The 24,705-nt window shown below is 41.0% G+C and overlaps 1 protein-coding gene across 4 annotated transcripts in view; it reads right to left on the bottom strand.

Moving 5' to 3' along the window:
- LOC141749207 (contactin-4) overlaps window positions 1-24,705 on the bottom strand; it is a 347,767-nt gene that overhangs the window by 294,856 nt on the left and 28,206 nt on the right. For 3 of the 4 annotated variants that reach the window (XM_074602291.1, XM_074602290.1, XM_074602293.1), the window contains exon 2: window positions 12,821-12,865. The gene's annotated coding sequence lies outside the window, so the exon portion shown is untranslated. Of the gene's footprint in view, window positions 1-11,280; window positions 11,374-12,820; window positions 12,866-24,705 lie in introns of those variants that run through there. The other variant, XM_074602292.1, reaches the window with a different exon arrangement.

The following is a 24,705-nucleotide window of genomic DNA, read 5'->3' as shown; positions in this document are numbered from 1 at the left end:
ATTCCATTATAAGGAAATCATGCCAAATTAGCCCAATAATTACAAGTTGTGAATTATCTGGTCAGGTCTGATAAATGGAGAACAGCAGGGAGCTTTAAACACTCTATCCTACATACCTTATATATTACCTAGTAGTCTACTTAATGTACAATTCCATGTATATGTTTTGGGAAAAAGCTTCAAATACACATACATCTTTAGCCATTTTACCACTTTTTAACTTACCAAAAGTGCACATCTCTTCTAAAGACGCCTAGAACATTTTAAAACCTTGATGTGCATAAATTAGTTGTGCTGCATAAGGCAACCCTAATTTATGTGCTCACTACGGACCCAATTAGTTCTTCTGTAACAGAATGCCAAACAGATTTTCTTAATAAAGCAGAACATATCACATCTAATATTTATATAAAATGCAGAGTTTTAACTCTGTCACTTTGTGTTACTAACCCCGGACTTTGAGGAGGGAGTTCTGAAATTGGCTTTTTTTCCATGCGGCACCACTGGCAGAAGAGGGGACAGATGATTGGTTTGGACAGACCAACGTCACTCCAGTGCAGCTAGTCGGGTGACATGGATTTACATCAGCCGAGTGCACAGTATGGCTGGATGCTGCTCAGGGAGGTCCTACAAGACCCCTGGAGCATGTGGGGAGGGCTCTGGAAGCTGACCCTCCTCCTGCACAGACAACCCCCTTCGCCTCCGCTGGCGTGGGGTTATACCTTAGCGAGCAGCAGACAGCTGTCAGGGACTCAATATCTTGATTATACTCTTGTTAATATTTTAATCTCTTCCAGCTCAGATGGCTTAATTCCTTGGTTAAGGCTGGGACATGCCTGAGCGCTTGCAAGCTGAGGCTCTATCAAGAGAAATGAGAAGTGACGTGGTGAACTTGGAGGGAAAAACCCACAAGACAAGTGGTGATCACGTTTGTGCCTCTGGTATTTCTCACTCAAGTCGGCAACCCAAAATCCTGCCAGATGTCTCTGTGCTGTGGTGACTGCGTATCAACACCTCTATCTGCATTTCTAACCTACTTTAGGTATCTCCCAAGTATTTCGTCATTTCAAGCTCCGTCTGCCCCTGGCGCAGAGGGCATCAGGGTGCACACAAGGTACCACAACACGCTGGCCAGAACTGGGGCCAGAGCATGAGAAGTGGACTCTGGTTTGCACAGTTAAAACTAAACAAAAATATTTATGGGATAAAAAACAATGCTATGGAGATACCCTAGAAGATCAAACATTTTTGGCCTATGAAGTGGACCACAAGCTGATCCCAGAAAAAGAAAAAAAGAGCAAGTGGAAGGGAGGACTGCTCCTCTCCATCCTCTCTGAAAATGGTAATTCAAGATATTGCTGTCCCACATGAGATATGCTTACAGTGGCTACAAGCAAAACCAACGTGTCTGTGTGCAGTGGCAGAATCAAGTGCACTAAGTCACTTCGGATGACGAGTAAATAATTTTTTCATCTTTTCTGGTATTTATTTCAAGCAGATTAATCAAAATGATCCATTTTGCTTTTCATGGATATGTAGATAAGCTTCATTCTTTTGCCTAACAATCCCTAGTCAGGACTCTTAGAATAAACTGAAATTATTACATAAACATTTTAGAGCAGAATAACAAGCATTTCATATTATTTTATAGCCATAAGGAGAATCCCACACCACCAGATGGGTAACAGGATCCACCTGCGATACAGTTGATCCAGTAGCGCTCCCACAAATGCCAGGGAGCCAGCCTTCCACACCTGTTCATGATCCAAAATCCTAGATAAAAATACACATACTTCTTGCTCCCATATGTTTTAAGCGTACAGCTATGCAATGAAGTTTGGCATTCCTTAAGCAGAGGGCAGTATTACATCAGTAAATGGTTATTAAAGTTACCTAATCTACAATATATGAAATTAACGTTTCTGCAGCCTAAGAATACGTATATCCAGGTTATTGACTATATATATATAAAAAAATAATAAAATATAATAATATATAATATTATATAATAAATATAAATAAATATACTAATATAAAATTTAATAAATATATATTAAAAAAGTTTCGGAAACTACAACTACATTCAATTAGTGCAGAAAACTATAAATAGGAAAGCATTCCAGGCTCCTCCTCCCCCCACCACTCTTTGCTAAGAAAAAAAAAAAGAAAAAATATTCTTGTCAATATATTGCTTTACTTTGACCAAGTCCTTTTCCTAACTCTTTTCTCAAACATAATCCCAGAAGGTTTACTCTCCTCTCCTCATTGTATGTCACAATTAGCGGTTCATTAAATATAAATGTAAGAGCTACTCGGTCCACTGTTATTCTCTCAGCCCGCACATTCTCCTGCTCCTCACGGACCTGGCACTGCAATCCGCCAACAAGAATAACTACGCTGAGTTTCCCTTTGATTCCATGATGCTTTGGTCCTTCTGGCTCCTGTAATCCCAAAGCACTCTGCTGACGCTGCCCCTCTTAATGGAAAAGTTGGAGCTGAAAAACCTGCCAAGAGATAACATTCACCAGCAAAGTCTCAGCCCTAAAACTTTTCCTAGTGCTTTGACATTTGTGTATCATTCAGAAGCCGCTTGCTCACACAGAGACGTTATTCTCTACCAGTGAAGCACTTCAGATGGAAAGTATTATCTATTCCTAACTGACATCTTCCACTAAATGGAACGTTTAATTAATTTGGTCCTAGGCCAGTCTGATCTCTTTTGCTTGCATGAGGACGAACACGACTTGTAACTCTTTGGCACCGTTTCTTCTTCTCCTCCTCCCCCTCAGAAGGAACTTTAGTTGTTTACAGAATAGATACAAGAAAACCAAGCTGGTATGGTGACACATCATTAGTTAAAAATACACCACAGCATAAAGAGCTTTAGTACAGAGAGAGCACTGGAATGCAGAATTACAAGAAAATGGCTTAGGAAGGAAAATGAAAGTCATCTGGAAACGGATGATTTTTTCTGCTACCGGCTGTAGCAGAAGAACAAAAAGCCTGTAACCGCTTTGTGTATCACTACAGGGGGTGAACTTGGTACAATTATCTGGGTTGAAAATACAGCACAAGGGGTTATAAAAATACTTGAAAAGTATCTCTAAAATGCATATGGTAAACACAGGGTATGGGGGGTGGTGGGGAGGGTCTCAAAAGCAAACCCAAAAGCCTACAAGAGTGCAAGAGCTGCAGGTCACTGAGCAGAGCCAGGCTCACACAAGAAGCAGAGACAATACGATTTGTGACTTAGAGTAAGTTGCAGAAAGCACCAAAGACAAAGAAATGGCAATCCAGCAAAGATGACAGCATCTTCTTGGGAGATTCGCTGTGCAGAACCCCACAAAGTTACTTCACACGCGTGCCACACGCACGGTCTGGCAGACGAAGGTGATGAGTTCTGACAGCAACAGAGAGACAGCGTAAGACAGGGATGCCCAGACCTCATCCGGATCTACACTTGTCTGAAAACCAAAGCAACTTCCAGATGTGAGCAATGTGCCACCGGAGAGAGAAGTAGCACATCTCCTGTCTGAAATTATTTGTAACGCCGCGTAACGACGCTGAGCTGCTGCAGACTCTCTCAGCAGCTGAAAGAGCAAGCCCAGGTCCACGATTCAAGACAGATGCCTCCAGAGGTCTTTATAAAAAGGCCACTTACACCTGCTTAGAAACACAAAGTTCACACTAACGCAATTAATTGCGAAAACCAGTAGATGAATTTTAATAAGGGCACACCCATCTGTCCTCCACGTGCCGCAGCCACAAGCCCTTCTGCTTTAGGGCACAACGTCCCGCGTGTCGCCCGGGATCCTCTCCATGGGAACAGCTGAGACTTCAGGGCCTGCTTATAACCACATCCATCCCCAGCTTGGGCACATCTTAATTAAATGGCAACTGTAATTAGCGCACAACACGGAAGTCTCAAAAAGATGCGGAAAAAAAAAAAACATGCACTGCTGAGTGCCAGAAAGTGAGGGGCTTGTACCTCGGTGGGTCAGTCAATCCCTTCCAATATCCTTCCAGTTTAAAAAGAAACCTAACCAAGCTAATCAATATAACCCCCGTTACAAATTGATAAGACAGACAGTAGCTGGCTATAAAATGGTGTACAATTAAAGTGCAACAGAAGCCAAGGATAAAGGAAAAACAATAATAGAGTAACAAGGGTGGGTTTTCACACATGTTGGTGGGAACAAGGAGCACATTGAGCAAGGCCATGCTGAGTCGGAACCAATACAAGCTGGTCCCAAGAGCATGCAAGCCATTTAGAAAGCTCAAAAGATTGGAAAGTTTAAGATCTTGATGTATAAAAAGAAATTGTGAGCGATATACTCTTGTAGCACTATCAAAAAGAAGAATTACTAATAGGAGACTGTCAATGGTGAAGGCTAAAGTTGTGCTCAAGTGGCCTAACTTAATGTGCAGCCTACTGCAGCTACAGCACTGCGTACCTTCTGAAAAAAGTCATCAAGAAAAAGCGAAAGTGATGCTATAGTGACATTTTACAGGTGGAGAAAAGAGGTAGCTCTAATCATCAGCCTCTGAAGAGGTGTTTTAATTCTAGGATAACAGACTGGGGCAAAACCTAAACAAAACCAAAGAAAATCAGGACACATCTGTTCAGCCTGAAAACAGTTTTTTCCCCGTCTGCTTCCTGTGGAAGAAAAAAAAAAGACTTCAAGGACTGTGCTGAAGATCACATCTCACGTATCAAAGCAGGTGATACAGTAGAATTGTGATAATTCTTGTGGAATGAGAGGAACGAAGATTAAGAGGAAAATGAGGAAATAAGAGATCTTTGAACTACTTTGAAGTAGGGCACCACAAAGCTGATCCAGATTCCCATTAACTTCAGTAGTGCATGAAATACAGTTTACTAGCTGTATGGCTTCTTATTCAGGGAATACTAATATTTGGCAGTTAAGCTATTGAAATAAGTACATTACAGTAAGTGACAACTAACATACATTGCTGTGTGCTCCTAACTGGTAATGAATCAGAAGTACAAAGGAAAACACAGACCTAATAGTGCTACAGGAAAGAATTGATGGAAAGGAGTTGTTTCACGTGAAGAGGAATGAAAATAGTGGTTGTGTGACTAAAGTGATAGCTTCTAAAAGATTTAAAAGTGGCAGGGGAGCTGAAGTGATGAAAAAAGCCCAGAAGGAATTCCATACTGGAGACCAAAAAATAAACATAAAAAATTAGTCATATTCTGATTCCTTCTTTATGCCACATGGTGTATTGAGGACAGCTGCCACTCAGTACGTACTGAAATAACTTTGTACCACAAAACTTTGAGCAGGGCAGTTGCACTACATCATCTCTACAGATCCCTTCCAAACTCAGCTATTCCACGAAAACAAAACTTGCATGCAACATGTTATACAGGAAGTTATCAGTTACAAAAAAAAGTAAGATTATGAGAAATTGAAACAGAAGATGTTTCCAAGTAGGGAGGCAAAGATGTTCTTCCTAAGATAGTATAAATCGGTACAATGATCAGGTTGAATGAATTAGGCAAAACAAAAAGATATTTTCCTTCTCAACAAAGGCACTAACTTCAGCTGTGCTCCTACGAAACTAGGAATCAAAATTCAAAATAGACTTTAAAATTCACCCTACAAAATATTTCTAATTCCCTCAGTCGGCAGATTCATCCTTTGAAGCAAGACATCAGTTTGCCAAAGCACTTTTGTTAGGGCAAGGGATGCAAACACGCACCCAAGACCAATATAGGTAAAGACAGACAGACCAGGCAAACACTTCTCAAGTAGAATAAGTCACGCTGCAACACTTTTTTGCAGAATCATATTATAATATTTTGTATTGATAGCAATAAAAGGGTGACAGAATTAGGTTCTAGTAAAGATTAGACTAAATATTTTAATCCGCAAAGCAAAGATTAATTTCAACTAATTACAGATTTCCTGAAGCACCTTAGTTTCTGTTTAAGTTGTTTATTTCTGGGGAATTGAAGATTTTAAAAAGAAAAAGAGAAAAAGGGTAAAGCGTGCCACAAGGAACCATGAGTGGTAAAAAGGCTCTGGTGTTTCATCCAGACATTAGTTTAGTTTTGGATTTCCTAATTTCTAGTCAGAGGTATCGCTTTTTTCAGTTTCAAAGTGGTCCTGCTCCATGAATCTGAGCAGAGAACTTGAGTATGTTGGTGTGGCATCAAAACTGGCAGCAATCATTTCATGTTTCCTAATTTCAGGATCAAAACACACCTTCACATTTGCTGACTTGAGCATTTTTTTTTTTGCCTTACGAATGTTTGGGTTAAGGGGCATGCGAGATGCCAAGTTGGTACACCTCATTTACATTTCTAAAGTAAATGTTTAATATTCTAGTAGTCTGAAATTAATTTCCTAAATGTTAATTGATGCTATTGAAAATTGCTAAGGGCATATTCAAGACATTTCAAATGATTAACTCAAGATTTGATGGCAAAGAAATCATTTCAGTAATGGTCAAAGCCATTGCTATACCTCATCCCACCTCTAGCAAGAAATGCTTACTTTTTTTTTGCTTACTGAAAATCAACTAAAACTGGTGCAGTTTAATGTAAAATTGACAGTCATCTCAAACCTGATTTCTTCTCCTTCACTTGAGGACAGGGCTCCTTTTATGGGCGTTTCAGGCCCTTTCTAATTTGTACCGTGGGTATCACTGACGAAATGAGGCTATTCAAGTTCTCTTGCCACTCATCCCATCAGTGTCATGACTGCATCATTAAACAATTAAAAGAAAAATCTTTAAAATGTTTGATTTGCAGCTCCCAACCCCTGCAGGGTTGGGAGCTGCAGCCCCAGGCAGTGGAAAGCAGCTGGAGATGACCCCACTGCCCAGGCTGAGGGTCTCGGGCTCCCCGACACACATGCCAGGGATGCATCCCAGAAGTCCCACTGTCCTCCCTTCGTACAGTTGGATCCCAGAAGACAACCATCACCAACAGCCTGCCTTTTAAACCTATGTATTCTAGCAAATTGAGCAACTGTCCTACCTTAAATTGCTTCCTAAAAAGAAATTTTGGAAAGGAGGTAAAAAGTTGCTTTTGATTTTAGAAGTCCAGCCTATATCCACAATACTTGTAAGATACTAAATACAATAAATCTCATTGAATTTGGTTATCCTCAACATTATCTTGTTAGCAATTGATTATTTATCTGCAAGAAAGCATATGGTGTTCCTCTTCCAGTTTGTAGGATAAACTACGACTCTCAGTTCAGATTAACAATCTACTAAAAAGCATCAAATGCACGAAGACCAAGCAGCAGCCCAAACTCAATAGGTGTGTTGGGGAAAACGCATCTGTCTATGAATAAACAGAGAATCATGTCATTCCAGAACTGTCACTCTGGCATTCTTCAGGAGCTTTACACCCACTTAAGTATCCCTTGAGGCACCAGCCACCACGAGACACGGGATGACGGATGTACCATCTCGAACAGCAAATCCTACTGTGATTTTAATTGAATTACAGCAGCCATTTTATTTTCTGCAGAGCCTCTAGACTCCGCATTGCTTGCTTCCAGTGATTCAGCAGTTTATTTCTCAGCACACTAATCCCTCCATAAGACAGTTTCTCATTCCTTTTAAGTAGTGCTTCTGACAGCAGCTACCTATATCTTTGTTGTTTAAGGCTCTCCCTCTTTTTTATTAAATAGAAGTAGTTTATCTCAGACATACTTCTTTTGCTTTCAGACTCTACCACTTTTACATCCATGAGAAGGCTCCATCTTTTAGCAGTTCAGGAGTTGCCCTCACAATATACTTTTCCTCTGTGCCATTAAGCTCACCTGACAGCAGTGCTGCAGAAAGGAAAAGAGGAGAGACGAAAGGAAACCTGAAGCCCAGAGGATAAGCAGCAGACAGCGACTCCCACCTACAAACATAAGCCAGCTGTGAAGTGTTCCTCACAATATCTGGAAAATACATGTTTCCTTCGCTATTTGCAGGGGACTTCAATAAAACCGCCAACTGGCTATTTTAGTTGCTAACCTAAAGGGTGCAGAAAGTTCCATTAATATGGGGGAAAAAAAAGGTCAAATAGGCAACAAACGACTGCCAGGACCTGCCTCTGCCAGAGCAGGCAGTGGGGAAGTATCAGCAATTTTTAGTCTGGAAAAAAGGCGACTGAGGGGAGATCTTATCAACAGAATACTTAAAGGGTGGGTGTCAGGAGGATGGGGCCAGGCTCTTTCCAGTGGTGCCCGGGGACAGGACAAGAGGTAACGGGCACAAACTTGAGGATAGGAAGTTCCACCTAAACATGAGGAGGAACTTCTTTACCCTGAGGGTGGCAGGGCCCTGGCACAGGCTGCCCAGAGAGGTGGTGGAGTCTCCGTCTCTGGAGACATTCCAAACCCGCCTGGACGCGTTCCTGTGCAGCCTGCTCTGGGTGACCCTGCTCTGGCAGGGGCTTGGACTAGATGAGCTCCAGAGGTCCCTGCCAACCCCGACTGTTCTGTGATTCTGTGTAACCATCATTCAATAATGCCTTTGAATCAAGGCTGATGCATCTTGACCTAGCTATTTAAGCAACAGCTTAAAACTTACTCAGTTTAGCGACTCTCTATTGTAGTAATGAACAGTTTTAGAATACCATAATAGTTGCTTTCGACCATCATCATCCAACAGCCATTAGCTGTTTATCTCAGAATATTAATCCTCAAAGGGTGACCCTCATGTCCAAAATACACTCTCAGTCATGAAGAATGATTAATATATTATTCCAAGCTAGTCCACAGAACCACTTTTAGTGGCATTTTATCATCAAAGTTACTTTCCCCTTAATCAAAGGCTAATGCAACATGAACTCCTTAAATATGGGCTGCACCATAAGATAAAGTTAGCAACCTTGAAAAGGCTGGAAAATAGCAATTTGCACACACAAACACAAGATTTAGAACTACCATCATAACCTGCATCATCAATCACAAGCAACAGTGGCTTTAACAGGACTATTTTCAGAGTATATTAAACTTCATGACATCTTAACCTTCTTGTAAGGCCACGATAATCTCTTTACAATATCAAGCAAGTGAAGGAGGGCAGATTTGCTTCATGCAGAAATATTCTTTGCAGCAGATTTCATAAGCAATGGCATTGCTGCCTTACCAGACATTCGCTGGTGTTATTTTCAGCCCCCATGTACCCACTCAGGGAACACACACAACACATCTTCACACGCTTTCTGAAAGACAGTACACTCCGGAAGTTTTGCACAACTGCAAGAGAAAGCTCTCACTGAAATGAGAGAGAAATGGGTAATACCTCGTCTTCCAAAACCTGCTTGCAAGGGAGAGATCTGGGCAGGTGCCCATGACTTTTAACGTAACTTTATTATAAGTTTTGTTCAAGTATCCAGTTGGTGCTTTTGTATTCGTCATGTTCTTATGAAAAGTCAAGTCAATAGTACTCCATCCTAAATATTACTGTTACACAAGAAAAAGGAAAAATCTCAAGCAAAATGCTGCAATAATTATAACCCACATTGTATGTATGAAAAAGTTGTCATTTTATTCTGCTGCAAAATTAGCAAACTATCTCTGAGGTGCAACTTCAAGGAGAGCAGAGTGTGCTCATCTTTTAAAAGACACCACTAAATCTACCGTCAAATGGCAATTGCGCTAATTCCGTTTTTCAAATGACTTCAGAACAATTGCTTAAGTTTTAATTGTTCGGGTTTCCACGCAGAGAGGAGCACTGTCGGTATGAGAAGCCCAATGAATGCAAGAGAAGGAGGTGTCTAAGGAGAGGGCTGGCAGAGAGACAAAGAAGGAGCAGAAAGGGAGAAAGGAACCGGGATGGAAGGAAACCAGGAGATAATAAAGGAGGAAAGGACATAGCAGATCTTCAGAGGAGATTTAGGGAAAGAGTAAGAAGACATGGTGGCAGACACATCAGGCTATAAGGAGCCTAGGAAGGAGGACAGTTATTTTCTATGGATCTTGAGAAGCAGAGGGATGCTTGGAGATCACAAACAAATCCTGTCTTTGAAGGAGTGATCTAGAAGTCACAAGCAGTAAGCCAACATCCAAGTAATCCTCTTACACAGTGACACACAGCGCTTCCAACTGAGCAAGTTTCCACCTGGAATGAGTGGCACTTCTCCAGATTCAAGTAGCCAACAGCTCTGAGACACAAACATTCACACACCAGGCAAATGGGGAGCTTCCGCTTTGCTGCTGAATGCCAGTGGAGGAAGAAAGGCCCTACAGTTTCGAACCAAGCCGTAATTAACCGCTACTCAGACTATAAGGCTGAAAGCACGTTCATTATTATTTCCTTTCCTAGAGCTATTACCCAGCACATTCAGTTTTCCTATGCAGGCAAGGACATTTCTCCAGCGCAACCGTACACCGTGTCTGCTGGTAATACTTCTAATTAAAATTACACTGTAAGCCTGGTTGTTGAATACAATGCACAGATGCTACAAGCTTTCTAAGATGACTGTTAGCCTGTAGCTGTTTTAATTAGCTTGACAGGTAATAAAGTAGAATTTTATAATTATACCATTATAATGCACAAATGTTTCCTTTCAAATCTGTACTTACTGAGTCACTTAGGTAAACAACAGCCAGTTTTGGTTCACCAAACAGACTGGAAGCAAAACCCCAAACTTGGCTTCCTCTATGCCTTGCTTAAGGCTTAGCCAGGGCCACATGCTGCTTAGGAGTGTGGCTTAGAAAATCCTTCCCTCCCTTAGAGGCGAAATGTGTGTAAAACCTGACTTAGCAGTCCCCATAACTGCACTTTTGTCCAGCATAACAACAGGTGTGATCCCTTACTTCCCAAAAAAATAGCGTTCCTTGAAAGCACAATGCTGGATCTCAAGGTACACTGCTCACCAAGAGCCCCACCAGCAAGGGGCAGATTTTAGACACACACATTTTGTACAAGTTATCTGCTCCGGGCATCAGAGGGTTTTTTGGTGTTTGGATTGTTGGAGGGTTTTTTTGTTTGTTTTTTGTTTTGTGGTTGTTTGGAGGATTTTTTTTCCCCTCCAGATTGCTATTCTGACCCCCCTTCCCATACACCACAAGAACACAGTTCTGGCTTGTTGGTCCAGTTATCAGACCTAAACACTACACATCGCATCCGTGAACTTTTAAGCACTTTTATTTGCTAAGTGCTTATCCACACTTAGCTTTTTTTTAAATACCACTTCACTCCAAATGCCACACTGGTTATATCACAGAACTGAGGCATTTAACACAAATTCCGATCACATTCTTGCTAATGAGAAGTGTTTACCAAATAGTTACTTACGTTGTTCTGTAAACAGAAAGCAATTTCCATTCTTCTGTCTATAGTGGTGTCAGCATTTGCGAGCCATTACTATATGCATATAGCTGTCTACTCCAGTCGTTCACACTTGCTATCAAACTGGCATTTAAGGATTTGGAATGCAGAACACAAGTCTCTAGCCTAAAAATAATATCCCGAGATTTGATCCTGCACTTCTTATTCAGGCTCAATTAATCAAGGTTGCCTAACTCTTCAGAAGTACTTTTCATCAGCAGATTGAAAACACTTTCCAAATGAAATGGGTATCAGTATCTCCTTTTTACTACGGGGAACCTGAAAACGAGATTTCACCTGAGAAACGGCTTTGAAGCTAATTTAGGAGTACTGTCCAAAGGGATAAGGAGTCCATTATTCAAAGTTATCTTTTATATTAAGAAATAAGCTTTTCCTTTCAGACCACTAGAAAGTGATATATCACAAAATTTATCATACTGTCTTTGAAAACCTCACACAAAGATAGCTTTGCAAATTTAAGAAGGTCCAAGCTGAATAAGAATAGTTTACTTGATCTACAGCAGTAATTCAGTTTTCATTATAAACACCACTGAGGAGAAGATTCTGAATTACTCCAAAAGGAAATGAAGGATTAAGAAATTAAATATTTTGATCAGAAGACATCTGTAACCTCTCTGAACAGACAGGGCAATAATGTCTAAAACTAAGAAGGAAGACTTTTTTTTTTTTTTTCTGAAAAGGTTTTGTTCTCCTTCAGGGATTACCTAGCATAATTCATACTTAAAAGCACGTTGATCTGTGATAGGAAATTTATCTGTGGAGATTGGCTACAGGAAGCCAAACTTGGTTGGGGCAGTTTTGGGACAGGGCAAAAGCAACACAGCAGAGATGCGGAAGGCACAGCCTTCTCTTCTTGACTCAACCAGAGCTGGTCATGCCAAAGAGCAAAATATTTCACACTTAAATCTATGTTTCATACATGATGTTGTTCCAGGAAAAAAGCACAAGATAATTTCAGGATATACAGGACAAAGCCCACCTCTCAACTGAAAATACTGATTCCTTTGGACAGTCAAGCTGAGATGCCATTAAGAAAATTTCAGTTTCGAAGTGCCACAGGCTTGTTTGTCTAATTCAACTATAGAGTCGATCAATGATTAATTAAATGCCAATTTTGAAAACTTTATGACATGAAAAATAAGAGCCAAACCACAAAAAACACTGTTGATAACAAGATACCATTTTGTAAAACACTCCTGAAGTTAAATACATTTTTTTTTAAACAATGGTACATTTACAAGAACAGTTTTCCGAAGGCAAGCTGTTCCACATAGAATTGCCTAAACACAATATATACACCCTAAGAGCTTAAATGCAGACTTCTGACATTCTTTTAAAAAAGGTAAACAAACCCCACTGTCGATGTGCTGAGAAACATTGTGTAAGGCAAACACAATGCAAAGAAAGCTTTGACATTCAATGCAATGACGTTAGAAGAGAAATTAATATCACCAACAAATCAAAATTAGTATAAAAAAATTGTTACCTTCTCCAGTGCATGATACGTAGACTTCAGTCAAATTTCCAATACCTGAAAGTAGAAATTCATATGGAAAGTCAGTTATACTGATATTTTAAGTCATTAATTCTCATCCGTGATAACTTATTTTGCAGACAAAAAAGGCTGTCTTTGATTATTTTTAGTCTGCTATTTTCAAAATACCACAAGGTAAAAAGCAGTAGACGGGTCAGATGCTCTACAGAATTTTTCCACGGCTTGGTTCACAGCTTCCCCCTACTCCACTGAGGTCTCCCCCTCCGAGGGCACCCGCCACAGTGCACCGGCCCATGGCTCACTGCAGACTCTGCACATCACACAAGTTCTGCCATTCCCCATGGGACTACTTGAACCTTATTTTCAACTCTAATGACTTTACTAAGGGCTGATAAACACTTTCAGCTGCTAAAGCCTCTCACAGCAAATCCCCATCTTCGCCCACTGCTCAAATGCTCTTGGTTTTCCAAAGCTGGCATAAACGCCCAGCTTCCCCCTCCATCACTGCTAACTCAGGGCAAGTCTCAGTTGAGAGCAAACCAACCTAAACTCCAAAGAAAGGGCCAAAACACAGCCTTTTCCTAAGGAGTTCCAGTACAACCATTAGATCATCCAAACTAATCACATTTTGAAAAGTAGAAAAAACAATGGGAAACCTGTTCAATACATGTTTTTCATCACATAGCTTCACATGTTCAGTAGCTGCCTATGGGACACAATACATACGGCAGATGCAGAAGATACATTTCTCAAATTAGAACTGGAGAAGCACCATAACGGAGCAAACATACTAAGAAATATAAACTTTTTTTTTTTCCCCCACTATCAACACATTCCAGCTAGGACAGGCACAAAAACAGACTGACATTTTGGCCTAAAGATAAGTGTTGGTCATCCATTTTCTAACTGAAGGGTTGTAGACTGTATTATAACTCAAGATGAGGAAATCACAACCAGAAGACACCCCCTACTTCTGTTCAAGTCTGTAATACAGTTGCTACTGAAGTCCCTGAGAATACAAAAGGCTTCTACACCACGTGCTCCCACCAGTTTTGTTGTGGGAGACTTTGTGCAAAGGAATTACATTGCTGGTAGTCTACCGGCATATTATGGCTTCATTTAACAAATACGTACCACTCAAAGCAGCTTTTAGTAATGACTCGGGGTGACGTTTCTCAGCCTGGGCTCCAGAGTTGGGCTCACAGAGCGAGAGAAGTCACAGACTGGCTTATCTGTGGTTTTGCACAGCACTCCTTGGCACCCAGCTCTGCTGGAGGGAAGAGCTCCCTTCCAGTCCAAGAGACCTGATGGGCCACGGGTGGGATCCAGCACCAGCGCTGAGCACGGGCAAGCTGGCTCCTCGAGGAGCAGGCTTCAAGGCAGGCAGAGCCAGATGGAGCCCCACTGAAGCGAGCACAACGCTGGGTAGAGCAGATAAATATTTGACATTCAGAGCTACGCTAATTAGACATCAAGAAGAAATGAAGGGTTTCATACCAATCAAAATATTACTCTATTTACTGTAACTGTTCAACTTATCACTTCAGTCATAGAAAGTTTAGGAGAACAACTTGCACAAGTTAAGAAATGCTCCAACACCAACATTGCTACATATTTTTAGACACCTACGAATCCATCCCTTGCTGCTGAAAACAAAGAAGAAAAAACCTCCAGCTTTTTACTTTGAAAATTCTGATCTTCTCTATACTTGCCTATCCATCTCTAAAGGATCCCTGAACTTATGTGGGCATACAGGGCAGAGAGCCAAAGCAGAAGAGAGGTTTCTTACAAAACACCTGTCACACAACCTTCAGAATTCCATTTGGTTTGCGTTGGCTTTTATTTTTTTTAAATCCCTGTCATGCTTGTGTGCATAATTGAGCTAGGGTGGGGCTTTTGGCACTCATGTGTGAGACTCCGGATCATATCTTCATTTTTCTCTTCCCCCACAATCCCAGAAAATGCACTTACTGCTAAGCCTATTACCGCTTTCTTCTGTTGGAGCTGCTCACGTTGGTTAGATATTCACTCAAGTGGGACATCTGATCTCCCACACGGCCATTGAGTGCTTTGGATACTGAGTAATTTGGGGGTGGAAGGAATAGGTCACTGGTTCGAAAAACCTCTACACTATGACTTCTGTCTACTTCACAGATCAGCAGCACGTACCTACTCAAGTCCTTCAGAAATTTCAGCTTCCAACAACAGAAAGACTTTTGGGCACAATTCCGTAAAACACTTTGCATTGGCAGAGAGATACTGACTTAAACCAGGGAATAGAATATTTTCAGAATTCGGAATGTTTTACTTTCAGTACGGTATTTCATTGCAAAAGGCTGAACGTTGCTCTTCATAGTCACGTGTTTGAGATGGTGATTAAAGTAATCGTACCTTATCCTCACAAGCAGCACTGAACCTGGACTTCCAGGCTTGAAAACCTAAAGCATTTCAATTATATTACCTCCAAAAATTCAGCAGCGCTCAAGCGATTTTGCTAAATAATAAAAATCCTCCCATAGCCTGGAGGGTTTGGCCACAGCTTCCAATCAATTCAAACACACACCTCCATCCCGAGTGACGAACAGACTGGAACAGGTACTGAGGGAAACAGACAGTGCTCTCTCCCCGAGGTGACGCTCTGGAAGACAGCACACTAAGAACGGAATTTAGCAGCTTCAGTATTTGCTGCATCCCTTGTCAACAGAAGGCTTTGAAAAAACTTCAGAACAGAGATATGAAGTCATCTCCAAAGGAAAAGGCAACAACACTCTTTTAATGTGGCTCCCCAGTTGCCACTCCAATTGTTCTGGAAGCTATAACTTCCAAGAAAGCTAAAAAGAAATTCAGTTTTGTGCAATTCTCATTTCATGTAAAGGAACAGCACATACTTCAAGGAGAAAAAAAAAATCACTTATGGATAGAAAATAAAAAGAGAGGCACCACTTCATTTCACAGAAATACTCTATAATTGCACCAAAAAATTCTGCTTTTCAGGTGGAGGCAGTTCTTTGGGAGCTGGCAACTGGGAGTACTGATGAGAGCCTGAAGAAGAGTTGATCTCATCTGCTGCCAGCAGAAACCGTACATTACGCTCCAAGTTTATATTGACACACTAATGCAGACTGAGCCGAAAGAAGCTATCCCTCAGAAAGCCGAGGTACATTTCCCACCTGGAAGTTTATTAGCATAATATGCAAATACTGACATTCCTAGTGCATCTTTCCTCAGAGTACTTAGGCGAGATACGACTGCAGAGTAAGGGTGATGGTACTTCTCCACTGGAGGAAAATCAACCCTCGTCGATGGCAGGAACATTGCTGAAGCATCAGGCTCTGAACCCCCAAAGCAAAATTTTCCCTTGGTCACTTTGAACACGCAACAACTCATTTGCTGATGTTTTTTCATCTTTTTACTATCCCTAGCTCTATTCTGGGCTTAGGCTTATCAAACTAGCCTACTCTGGCACTGTTTTGTATTGCCTACCAAACCATAAACTACCCTTGTCCTATCTTCCAAATTCCTTGGTTTTAAGAAAGCTTAAATAAGGAAACTACGAGACTTTGCATCTCTCTGCTTCACTCCAGCCTCAAATTAGGCACTCCAGAACCCCTCAGACTGCAGATTTGTCTTTATCTGAAACCCCCAATGTACCGTTTAAGAGCTTTTCCTGCTTCTTTTTTCTAATACAAACTTGATATCCTTCAAACCTTTCACCTTCTAGGGCTAGGTTATCAAATAATCAAGTGCATCTGAACCTGCTCTTGCTGGTTTTCGTTTCCAGCAGTCCTACCAGCCTTCACGAGGAAGGCTGTTCCTTGCCGCTGCTCCTACTGCCGTCCCTATTCCTGCTCCTGGAGCAAAGTCCATGCCCATCAAAAACAAAGCCAGAGGATGCTAACTCTGACGTATCCCCTGGTTTTACTACCTATATCAACAGAAGAACAGCAGGCAGTCTGGCAAAGATGGTATCAAGGATCAGCCACGCCATTTCCCTGCTGAGGAACCCACACCTTACTCCACATTGTCTACCAGCTGCAGCCCTTCCTCAGCAACATCCCAATCCTTGGCTTGCCTCCTGCTCACAAATCCAAACATTGTTATTAACACAATAGATTGATCACGGGAGCTAAACGGGAAAGACACAGCTTTCTGGAGCCGAAATATAAATCCGGTATGCATTTGTCACAGAAGCATTTCCTGCGCATTTAAACACGGTTTAGCGAGTCAGCCAAAAGCGTTTTGCAAGTGTAATCTATCTCATGGAGGAAAAGCTCAAAAAGCCTAATCACCATCATAGCTCTCCCAGGGTTTGATAGGTTTAACTTCAAAGTAAAATGCTGTCAAAACAGAGATCCCATGTGGTTTATTATAACCAAAAAAGGTGAAAATTAAATATTTCAAAGTGTTATTTTGAGGTAGCAAAATACCTTGGTCTCATCAAGTGGGGACGAGCATTACACATTTATATTGGATTTTTAGGCTTTACAATGCCATTTGTTTGATGTCATTTGCTTCATAAATGAAAAGAACGTTGACCTGCATGACTGCGTATTGATAATAAAATAATCTTTACACACCAGAATTCTTTGGAGACATTGTCAAAGAAATCTCAAAGTGATTCACCAGCTGGCTCATAAATTGAACTTGTACGATACATAACACTTAAAATTGTCTTCTATTACTTAAAATGAGCTTCCCTGCTCTGTCAGAATAGGCGCAGAACAACCGCTTACTGACTGTACGTGGAGAAGAGGCACCTCTCTGAGAGAGATTTCAAAGCTATTTTCCCATAGAGATACAGGTGGAGAGTCCATGTGTCAGTCAAAAGCCCAGAATAATGACAAGAGACTGCATTCACAGAGGATGATGCATTCATCGCCTTTCTATTTTAAATGCAAAGTAATGAAATGCCTTAAATTGTTTTTTGCATTGTCCGAGTGATACTCTAGTATCTCCAAACTGCTGATTAAGAGATCCTTTGCTCATTTGCATATAGTGCATCAACCCGGCCACTTACCAAAGGTTTTTTTAACTGAACATGTCAGGCTTTGATGACACAAAGGAAAAATTCACCTCAGGTACAGTCAGGTTTTTTTGCACGTGTGTTTTCATTACCACGGTATAACATCATCTTCACAGTCCCTCTACAGCTTGTTTTCCAAGCAACAGAAGGGGACAGGCTGTACCAGCTCCTCCCTAAGAAAACCACATTTTATTCACCCTCACTGTAAGCTGCAGGTTTATAGTCGTCTTAATTTTTAATGAGATGTCAAGGGCCCATGTAGCAGCTCTAATGCTGTACAAGACCCGAGTTTCACTCCTCCTCCCCAGGGAGCAGAGGTTGCCTCGGCTCTCCAAACCATCCCCAGCCCACTCAGCTTGCTGGTGACTCTGCAAAGGGTCCAGCGCAGCTTTACAAAAACAGATGGGATCTTCTAATACTTCTGCACTTTCTTTTCAAGTCTCTACTTGGCCACAAGCCTGCCTCGGCTGAAGGACACAGCGCAAAGGATATTGCTCAATGTCACATCCCAGTGATTCTTTGCATGAAAGAGCGAGCAGAAGTTAACAGGCTATACCTACCAGGGAAGGGAGGGGACCATTAGTTCCCCTTCGCTTCTTGTTCCTATCACTCTGTTGTATTAAATCTTTTCTGACTGGGATTGAAGTGCCAGGACCGAAAATTATAAGTGATCAGAAATATCTCTAATCACTTGTAACCAATTACAAAATACCAACCAAGAAAGGTCAGTGATAAAAAAAAATAAATCAGGTACTGAGTAATTAGTGTCTACACAGCTTGTAATAATTAGCAACCTTGATGGTTAATTTCACATGTTTTACCATTCAGTTTTTATTTGAGGTGACAACGTAGTGCTTATTTGCAAGCTAAGCTATGTATTCACATAGTCCCCTGATTGCTGTAAATGAAGGCCTTAAATATTTACTGCTAGTAAAGATTTTGAACTTTTAGCAAGATTATCTTCTAATACTCAGCAGTGAGATTTTTATGACCTTCTGGGTCGAGGAATAATCTTCTGCAACAAGATAAAATGGATGTACACCCACAGTCTATCCTTGCTAGAGCTACAGCTCCATCACTGTTAAATTGTTTGTTTTTCTTCTTTTTAATTTGTTCCTTGTCCTTGCAAACCAGAAGACATTTCAGATCGCCCACATACTCCCTCCCCAACACCATGTTCTCCAAAAAACAAGATCTTTTGCTTTCTAAGTTGGTTTCGTTAAAAAAAAAAAACAAAAAAATGGCTAAGTTACATAACTGGGTCAGACAGTGCAGAGATGCACAAAATCTGCAGAGGGCTTTGAAGTTAAACACGTCCCACGCCAACCACCAAACAGACACCTGGTGCTTACCCCCATTCTTTTATATAAAAAAGCAACAGTACGAATAAGATATTTAACTATATTGCTGTATTCAGCCAACATAGGTCAAGGTTAGATGAACAGAAGACACGACACTGACACCACGCAAAAAAAAATTAAAAAATATCAAGCCTGCAACATTGGACTAAGGAAGTCCTCATCGGCTTTGCAGGTTGCCACCACAAACACAAACAGTGGGGTGTTTGGTGTGGGAAGCATACAGCCAGGGTGAGCTCATCTCAAGGGTGCCCCAACAAAACAAGTAGCATTTTTTTTTTTTTTAATTTTTTTTAAACCCATTCTCTCTGTAGTCTTGGGGAACAAAGAGGTGGACCTGAAGTTTGAATAGCCCACGCAATGTTGTATTTCCATGTATTAATGCTCTGTAAATCAGCAGAGGCACACGAACATGCTGCTCCTGCTCTTGGAGGCTCACTCGCAGCCCAGGACGAAGCTAGGAGAGCGTCTTACTTGAAGAGCAGCACTCAGTGGAAAGCCAGTGGATATCCAAGGAGGTGCCTCTACTTCTACTGCCTTGAGAAAAACCTCTTGTTGTTAAAAATGCTGAATTGTAACTAAAAAGATTGATTATGCAACAGTTCTGTAAGACAATCAATTTAGCAAGTCCTGGATGCCACCAGGGAAAGCTAGTGGCAATACCCACAAAAGCCACCTTGACCTTAACAGCCAGCTAAGAAAGGTGTTTACATACAGTATTTGGAGAATAGGAAACTGATACATGAACTCCCAATAGTCTCCAGTCTTAATATGCAGCAAAGAACGGTTAAATTTATTTATTATTTTAATCTTCCTACGTCTGCTCTAAGCAGTGCACAGCAAGGAAAGCAAGTTAAGTGTAATAAAATTGATAGCATACACGGCAACAGCAAAAGCCACACGAAAACTTCGCAAGCGCAGAAGAATGTCATTAGCAACTGGGGTACGATAAATCTCACTTCCCTGGAAAGAGCATTCAGGATTTCTCGTTCAGGGCAATTCCATCACTGATCATAAACCCATGTTATGAAATTATATCTCAGTCAGAGGTTTCTTCCAAAGGTTTCATAAGAGACCCAAGAATAACAAAGAACTGATAACTAAATGCAGTCTTTAGTTTTCCAAGATCAATTCCTTCTAAACTACTAGTTTATTGATGAAGCTCATTGATACATCCAAAAATCTCAGTATTTTGTAGCAGCAGACAGCTAATAAAGGCAAGTAAAAGCTAAACACCTAAGAGCAGGAACGAAACCAGAAAGTCTGGTAGAAGTAACAGACCAAAAACTTCATATCTGAAATAAACCAAAGGAGCACATGGCATGAGGGCAGAGATGAGTCCGTCCCCCATCCATGACAACTGAAAGCAGTGCACAAAGACAAAAGTCCAGAAAAATCCATTTATTTAGTTTAGTGCCATCTATTTAATGCACAAGTTACATACCTTTTCTTTTTTTTAAAAAAAGGTATAAAAATTGGCAAGTCCTGAACAGCAAGACTAAAATACTTTGAAGCAAGAGATTAAGTGAAGGCCACATCCGTGTATCACCTACAACCAGCACGCATAATACTAACTGTAAAAATCAGAGCAGCTTAGTGTACAGCAGCAAATTGCTTCCTTCAGATTTCAACCAATTTTGTTAACTGGTTTTCCTAAATCTAAACAGAAATCCTAACAGACCACGAGTATTTTTCATCCAGTGGGCAGGCTACCTCTTCCCCTTTAACATCCCACTCCAGCAGCAACGCCCTGCAAAAGAACTAGGGAATATTTTATCAATTTATTCTCTCAGAGTCACTAGGTTATGACTAGGGAGGAAAAAAAAAAAAAGAAAGAATTGGTTGCCATGTAATCTATCCACATTCAGAAGCACAGAAAGCTATTAGTCTGCGTCCTAGTGATACCAAGCCCTTTTCATACAAACGGCAGAACGAGCTGAGCTACCCAGCCTTGACATCTGTCAAAACAGAACAGGTCTCAAGTAGTAATTTATATGGGTAGCTTTTTTCCCCTCCTCCCCTTCCAGTAGTTCAATTATTGCAGCAGCTTCATGAATAAGTGTTATTATTTTCAGGGAAATTAAGAGGGGAAAAAAAGAAAAGGAAATATAATAAGCATAGGATTTGCCAAAATCCCTTCCTTTTTTTAAACATATGTATAAATTACTCTCCTTCCATTCACCGTATTCTAGTGCTGCAAACATTATCAGTTCAACAATTTCCCCCCTATTTAAGATTTATCAATTTTGCCATGATGTCCTCTCCATTGTTAAGTCCTATTCATCTTAATCACACGATTAGTTTGACTACATTAATAGATGTACAGGATGCAGGAAAAAAACCCCATGCAGCTCTTGCTCCTTACACCTGCACCCCGGGTAACCTAAAAGTATTAATGAGTTCAGCTATAAGAATTAGGATGTCAGCACTAAGGTGGTGTTATTGTTGACCTAGTTTAACATTGTCATGCCTTCAGGCTCTGTTTTTACATGCAGATAATTTGCGTAATAGAATCATAGAATGGTTTGGGTTAAAAGGGACCTTAAAGATCATCTCGTTCCAACCCCCCTGCCCTGGGCAGGGACACCTCCCACCAGACCAGGTTGCTCCAAGCCCCGTCCAACCTGGCCTTGAACACCTCCAGGGATGGGGCAGCCACAGCTTCTCTGGGCAACCTGGGCCAGGGGCTCACTGCCCTCAGAGTGAAGAATTTCTTCCTAATACCGAATCGTAAGAAGTCAGGCCAGGTTTGTTTACACAGCCAGCGATCCACGTCGCATCAGCCAAGCGCAATATCCTTCTTCCATGGGTACTAAAGCTGGCGCAGATGGAAAGAAGGCTGAAAAGTTCTTTGATCATTTTGGAAACAGTACGGCTTTAATCGACAGTGAATATAAAGCCCAGTATTTTTCAATTCTTAGCTCCTCAGTTCTCTGTTCTTCGTAACAGGTATTCCTGCCTTGATCCTTAGGCACCTGACACTAAAACTCAAGCAAGAGCTAAGGCCATACTTCACTAAAAAGAGCACATTAACAGTGACATGCTTTTCAAAGGCTAATACTCCCAGCAGCTTCATTTTGATGGGGTGACGGTCTCTTAAGCTGATGCAGCCCACGGGGTAGAGGAGGGAGATCAAAGAAAAGGAGCAGGGCTGGAAGGCACAGACGGACCTGCTCAAGGATCACAAATAACCCCACAAGAGCAGACAAAATCCTGTTCGTGAAGGTCAAAACTGGGACTTGGCAACCGCGAATCCCATGAACCAGGATAAAAGACTCAGCCAACCACACCATTATTTTCAACTGTGTAGGCAGAACACCTAGAAGAGCAAACCTGATCCTGAGCACAGTAAAACGTCACTAGATTGTGTTTTGATCCCACCAATATGCGGGGGATCTGAGCTGGCTGCAGGGGAGTTATGTTACAGCGCTGTCGATAAGGGCAAAGCATCCAGGATCTCAAAAAAAAAAAAAAAGAAACTGTAAAAAGAAAAGGATGTTTGGTTCTAAACGCCAACAACCGAACTTCAAAAATACTTATGCTGGGGACGAGGGAAGTACAAACTTGTAACTTCTTTCTCACTAAAAAATAGGAGGAAGCTTTGACCCCCTATAGATGAGTGGAAACAACACCACTGTGTGGCTGGCGTTAACCGCAAGTGCCAACGTTCACACTTGGCCAAGACACCGAGATGGATGAGCAGAGCTCAAGAGAGACACAAACCAGAAGCTTCTGGTGGTTATTTCCTAAAACTGCACAAGTATTTCCCATTCCATCAATACGCAGCTCAAAACCTTTTAAGCTGCAGTGCCTTCTTCCGTCTTGCATCCTGCACCCCGGCAGGGCAGTGGTGCAGGAGGCAGCACGGGAGGAGCCACAAGAGCATCCCAGGAGAGCTCACAAGAGCTCCTGGATGCCACCCAGCCAGCCTGGCTCCTGGCAGCACATGCTTGGGAAGCCTGAACAGTTTGGAGCAGGATTTGATCCTCTCCCAGCACCTCCACTTCCTTAACCGCAGCCTCCACAGCAAAATAACCAGTTGGTTAATTACATTGTTCCACCAAACATTTCTTATTAGTAAAACAGATTTGTTGTGGCTGCCGGGCCACGATTGGTGATGGGAAAATATGTTTTGAAAGCCAAAAGGAGAGTACCAACTTTCTCATAACACAGAAAAATGTGAAAATAAGAAGAGATATTCATAGCATCTAATATAAAAAGTTAATGCTCAAGGTATACACACAAAGTGTAAAATTATCTACATACGCATTTAAGTAAGTATGCTTCTTCATAAAAATAATGAGGGCTCTAAGATATATTTTGTAAATATATTCTGTAAATATATTTTGTACATCTCACAAGAAAGTATAAATATACCGTATCTTTATATATACACACCCCACATGAAACACGCTGAGAAATTTAGCTCTATCAACACAAGCACTCACACACTTGAAGCTTTCAGATATTAAAGTTTCAACAAAACTGCAGTTTTGTTCCTTTGTGCATGAATTACAGTTATCTTTCTATACTGCATTTAATTAAAGCCATGGGTCAAGTGCAGCTTAGAGGTAAAGAAACAAGTAACAAAACAGTTTTGCTACATCTAAGTAAATCAGACTCTGTCTTTCTCCCTGAAGCCTGTTGTTACTGCAACAAAGTTGGCTAGCAAGCGTTTGAGAGACATTAAAGCAAGACAGAATTTTCTACAGATCAATTTTTTCTACAGATCAAAATTTCTTAAAATTTTTCTACAGATGTTTTAAGGAGTACAGACTTTATATAGAAGTTCTCATCAAGTGTATTTGTTTTTCCTGAAAGAATAAGTTCTGCTTTTCCCTTAAAAAAAAAAATAAAAATAGAAAGCTTAAGTATTCAGCAAGTAATCTCATTTTCCTGGGTTTCTGGTTTTCTAGCCAGTTCTACTAAAAATGCACTTAATTTAAAAGTCACATCAGTGTCAAAATCAATCCTATCTCTGACTTTTAATTCTACCTGAATCTACTGCTCAAAGGTGCCATGGAACATGAGGGATCTTGCTATCATCCAGCTGGAATCAAGGGCAGCTGCTTCATTTCCCCTCCCCACTCCTCTTGAAAGAGTTAAGTCCAATATCTCCATCTTCAAAGTCATTATTCTATCAATACGCTGAATAATTCAGTAGGCAGCTGTTTGACTTGACATTTTTATACAGGTCATAAACTCACTAATACACTGAAACCTATGCCTTAACTAGTATTTCCATGGGGTAAAGCTGCGCAGGGACTAAGCCACATCTATGCAATTATACACCACAGGACTGCCTGAGTTTCACCTCGCTTTGTAGACATTTTATGCGTATTTTAATGAACAAAACGACTTTCCCCCCCTACAGAAGCCATATTTACACATTTGTATATGAACACCAATAACGTGAACTTTATGATATCGGTACAATATTAAGGATATCACTTAATCCTCAAAGGCTAAGCAGCTTACAGTTAGTGTTGGGCTAT

This window comes from Larus michahellis, chromosome 10, assembly GCF_964199755.1.
Source record: "Larus michahellis chromosome 10, bLarMic1.1, whole genome shotgun sequence".
NCBI classification, from domain to species: domain Eukaryota; kingdom Metazoa; phylum Chordata; class Aves; order Charadriiformes; family Laridae; genus Larus; species Larus michahellis.
Note: the sequence above shows the minus strand (reverse complement) of the source record. Positions and strands in the feature narration are given on the sequence as shown.